This window comes from Lagenorhynchus albirostris, chromosome 18 (genome assembly GCF_949774975.1).
Source record: "Lagenorhynchus albirostris chromosome 18, mLagAlb1.1, whole genome shotgun sequence".
In the NCBI taxonomy this organism is placed as follows: Eukaryota; Metazoa; Chordata; class Mammalia; order Artiodactyla; family Delphinidae; genus Lagenorhynchus; species Lagenorhynchus albirostris.
The window spans coordinates 32794385-32799826 of NC_083112.1; the positions used below are offsets into that span (position 1 = coordinate 32794385).

At 37.6% G+C, this 5442-nt stretch overlaps 1 pseudogene; it reads right to left on the minus strand.

Annotated features, from left to right (window-relative positions):
* Window positions 1–4423: 4423 nt before the first annotated feature.
* Window positions 4424–5184, minus strand: LOC132508863 (transmembrane emp24 domain-containing protein 2-like; annotated as a pseudogene).
* Window positions 5185–5442: the final 258 nt, after the last annotated feature.

Here is a 5442-nt window from a genome sequence, read left to right on the forward strand (position 1 = left end):
TGTTCACCACCAAAAGTTTAACTTTCATCCATCACCATACAGTTGACCTCCTTTACTCATTTTGCCCTCCCTCCACACCCTTCTCCCTCTGGTAACTACTACTCTGTTCCATACTGATTTTCAAAAGTACATTATTTCTTTAGAAAGTCTGAGGAAAAAAATAATAATTGAGTTAGGTCTTGGAGAAACCTTAAGAGGTCAGTCTCAGAATGATTGTCTTAGGAGAGAAAAGTCATTTAATGCCAAGTAAAGATTTCAGATACTCATACTTCCCAAATTGATTAAAAAATTTATTGCTTTAATAACTGAAAGTTCAGTTGTTATTACCTACCCTGATATGCTTTTCAAATGGCCACATTGTTTTATTCTAATGATTTTGCTTTTCTAAAGACTTGTAAATCTTCTATGAAAAGATTTAATTGCTTCCTATGAAGGAAGGAGGAGAGGATGAAAATGCATGGTGTGAGGCTCTAGAAAAACAAAGCATTTATCTCTATTTCTGTCTGTTGGGATGCTTTAAGGTTAATAATTGGGAATTGCTCATTTTAAAGCCACATTGCATTAAAAAAAAGACACATGCTTCCTGCTGATAGAGTTTTCAGACTGCCTAGAATTTATTGTAATTTTATGAGAGAAAAATCTTAATAGCTCAGCAATCAAATACATTATAAAATAATTTTAGAAAACCTAAGTATTTATAATTGTTCCTTGTAAATTTCACTTTTTTCCCTCTTGTACAGTTATGTTATCAGGATTTGGAATTTTAATTTGCAGCTTTCATTCATTTTACAACAGTATAATGAATGTTTTATCTTCCCTGGGACTATTATATCCAGAGATAATAAGAACAGTCATCTGTTATATGGTCTGCATTTCTTGAGTTGTCTTCTGTGATTTTGTTGTCAGCCTAGCAAAATTAATTAGATTAATTCCCTAAATTCTAGAGAATATTATTAGATACCAATTAAGCATTCAGAAATGTATATTTTATATACTAGTTTATAGACTAATTTTAAAAGAAAGTAAACCCGCCTAGATTCATACATTTTGATGTTTAGTCTTCATAATACACCCTAATATCTATTAATGTGTCATTAGTTTTGTAGGAATCTGGTAAAAAGTCATTTATATGTATTTTGAATAAGATGCTAGCTGACCTTAAGCATTTTTTCCCTGTTTGTTTCTTTATGTACATTTTTCAAATAGGGCTAGACACTGCTATATCCTCAAAAACAAAACAAAACTCTGAAAAAGAAAATCACACGAAATTGAGCTATTTGTAATGAGGTGGATAGACCTAGAGTCTGTCATACAGAGTGAAGTAAGTCAGAAAGAGAGAGACAAATACCGTATGCTAACACATATATATGGAATTTAAAAAAAAAATGTCATGAAAAACCTAGGGGTGAAACAGGAATAAAGACACAGACTTACTAGAGAATGGACTTGAGGCTATGGGGAGGAGGAAGGGTAAACGGTGACAAAGCGATAAAGAGGCATGGACATATATACACTACCAAAAGTAAGGTAGTTAGCTAGTGGGAAGCAGCCGCATAGCACAGGGAGATCAGCTCGGTGCTTTGTGACCGCCTGGAGGGGTGGGATAGGCAGGGTGGGAGGGAGGGAGATGCAAGCGGGAAGAGATATGGGAATATATGTATATATATAACTGATTCATTTTGTTGTGAAGCTGAAACTAACATACCATTGTAAAGCAATTATACTCCAATAAAGATGTTAAAAAGAAAAAAGAAAAAAAAAGAAAAAAAAAAAAAAAAAGAAAATCACATACACAAATCAGATTGGCTGCTAGTCCTAAATGTCTGACTGGATGCCCATTTATTTTATACTTTTATTATTGTTTTTATTTATTTTTTGAAATAATTTTCAAAAAGCCAATATGCACACAATTTAACCATCAAGTATAATGATATACAATAGTTCTTTGGCTCACTTCTTCTCAGCTTTACTTACTCACCAGAGATACTGGCTTCAAACACAGCTCTTTTAAAAATTTTGGTAGACAATACTTCCCAGTCTCTCTTGCAGTTGGTTGCAGTCAAGTTTTGAGTTCAGGTGAATGGAAACTGAGCAAAAGTGATGTAAGCCAATTTTTAGGCCCATCAAAAATATCCTGTGGGGCTTCCCTGGTGGCGCAGTGGTTGGGAGTCCGCCTGCCCATGCAGGCGACGCGGGTTCGTGCCCCGGTCTGGGAGGATCCTGCATGGCGCGGAGCGGCTGGGCCCGTGAGCCATGGCCGCTGGGCCTGCGCGTCCGGAGCCTGTGCTCCGCAGCGGGAGAGGCCACAACAGTGAGAGGCCCGCGTACCGCAAAAAAAAAAAAAAAAAATCCTGTGTACTATTCTCAACTTTTAGCTGAACGGAGATGACCCTGGCACCTAGAGGATGGGGAGTCCTTGAGACACTGTTGGTATTCTATGTGTTGGTTACCATACTGTTTTTCATGTACATTTTTGGTGGTGAAATACACCAGAAAGACTAAGTCGCTCCCCAGTGCATGACTTTTTGTCTCCACTATTATGTAAGAAAATGCAAAAGTGGTTTCTAAAAATGTAACATCAAATTTAATAAAATTTTGTACCAGATTGAGAGTTGCATGTCTTTAAGTGTAGCTGAAAAATAGTACAGGTTTGCTCCATGGAAATGCTTTGTTTTGAAAAGTCCTGCTAATCATGATGGCTTCACTAATATCCCAAGGAATAATATACAGTCATAGTGGGGTTAATTGTTAATACTTGTACACGTAAACACATAGTGCAAATAGTCTTATTCATAATTTAGATTTATTTTTAACAAACTTGGAGTCAGATCTTGTAATCATTATTTTGATGTTACTGTGTAGCTACCAAGACCTCATTCCAGGAATAGTAGAAACATTATCACTGCCACTTGATTGTTCACCTGTATTTATATTCCTACTGTAATTCTTGATCAGTTGTTTGTGTGTAGGAATCCTTTTAAGCCACTTGTCCATTTTATGAAGCTCAGTTAACATTAGGTAACATAATCCAGAAATCCACTGAGTAATACAATTGCAGTATGTGACTATAAGTTGAAATTTGACATAGGAGAAAAGGTGCCATTGTCAACTCCTCCAAGTTACAGAATGTCCACCACCCCACAGGATTTCTTACATATTACACATGCCATTGTCCAGCAGACAGAGTGAGTGAAGGTACCAGATTTGATCTGTATATTACTGTACAACATTTAATTTCCTACTTTTGTTCTTGTTGTTTTTTGTTTTTAAAAATAATTGTTTATTTACTGAACCTTGGGCAGATTAGATACACAACCAATTTTAAATTTACATCTTTTAACTCAGTTTTGCAGTGTTTTCACACACACACACACACAAATTGGCATGCAACAGTTGTCCTAAGGTAAAACACAGTCACCTTAAACTGTTGCAAGTATTTTCACCCAAGGTTGAAAAATTGCTTATCCTGAACATAAAAACTTTTAATAAATTTAAATTAGTTATATAAAACTCGTTACTTGTAGTTTTCCCCTTGCAAAGATCCAAAAAAAAAAAATGTACAAACCCATCATCAGAGACCAAGAGAAAGTCATTTTATTTTATACAAAATTCACATGTGCCATAAAAGAAAGACCCAGGAAAAACAAAAACAGAAACCCTAATACTGACAGTAATGTTCAGTACTCTAACTTAAACAGTGGCCAAATGCCACTGATCAAAAATAAAACAGTGGCTGTATATCACTGCAAAGAAATCCAAGAGGCTTTTAACCCTTTGGCATCAGAAATCCAGAGTTTTCCAATTACTTGAACGCATACCTCCTATGTGCCAAGAGTAGAGAAAGTGGATGTGCTAGCATAGAAAGAAAAAGAACTATCGTTCACTGCAACACGCAGAGAATTGGCTTTAATAGATACTTCTTACAAGGTTAGGCAGAAACCAAAACAAGGGTCATTAGCTGCTTGTGTCAACAATTTTAAGTGGAGGTGATTGAGTTCTAGGGTTCAAAGTAAAACTATAAGGGGAAAAAGGTTGTTGGCTTAAGTCTTATCTTTAAAGCAAAAACAAGATAGGCAAGGTATAAAAGTACCAACCTGGTAGCATATTCTAGTCACAGAGCTCTGCCATTAGGCTGGATAGAAAATGTCAAGATTCAGATTGTTGTTTCTCATAAGGACTCAACAAAATGAATCTTTAATGACTTGAACTGCAGGATAAGGGATCCCAAGAATGCAGTCATTTTAGTAAAGTACTATCCTGAACAAACTGCATTTTATGATGAAAACAAAAGGAAAGAAGATATAATAAGGACTATACACCTATATTCCACTTACAGTGCTTGAGTTCTGGAAGGACCTGTATAATGAAGGCAGAATTCAAATATGAAATCATGCCAATCACATGTCAAACTTCACTATAACTTTCCTAAAAAAGTGTTTTCCCCCAATATCTCTTAATCACAAAGAAACAGAAGCTGTGAATGTACAGTTCAGAAAATAAAAACGTAGAAACTAATGACATTATTATGACCAAGATGTTTGGTAAACAGTGAATTATGAGTTTGGGCTCATCAGGAAAAGGCTTTTTAAACAACCCTCTGGACTGCAAAAAAATCTCTTCAGGTAGTAGATCTGTCCCAATGTCATGGCAACTAGAACAAGAGCTTCAAAGAAGGACCAAAGGACCACTCTGCTGTTTGTGTTGTCATTGATTGCTCTGTGTATTCTCTCCCAAACTCCCCTGTTCATGCTTTACAGCTGTTATTGCCACTGCGAGCTCATTAATCATTTCTTCTAGCTTGTTCTGGTGAGCTTCTGTTTCCATGTCTTGTCCTTAGGGGGCCTCCCCATTATCAATGGTGTACATCACTATCTTTGGAGTCACGGTGGACACACTATTGCTAAAACAAAACTTATATGTTCCATCCATGTGAGCAGCAAATGTGTATTTCCCACTGGACTCCCTGTCTCCCTTATAAATTCCTTTATTTTCAGGCCCTGTAGCCTCCACATTGATGTCCAGGAAGCCGCCCTCAGCTACCTCGAAAATGAGGCCCATCTTGGTGCCCGAGGTGACCCGTTTGAAGAAGCATTCCTCTGCGTGCGCATCGATGCTGATGAAGTAGCCCGAGACCGTGGCCAGGAGGGCGGCCAGGAGCACGAGAAGCTCAGCAAGCGTCACCATGGTGCTGCTGGGGCCAAAGCCAGCATCGCAACTGTGGCCTCCGGAGCTGCACCACCACAGCCTTCTCCTAATTTCCTACTTTTTTGATAAAGACTATAGATATGTCTTGACATTTCCTTCCCTCACTCCAGTGGAACATTTCCAAGTCCACTCTGGAGACTAGTGCGCTCTAAACCCTTGCTGCTCATACTGTGGTTTATGGACTAGCAGAATCAGCATCATCCCAGGAGCCTGTTAGAAATGCAGCATCTCAGGCCC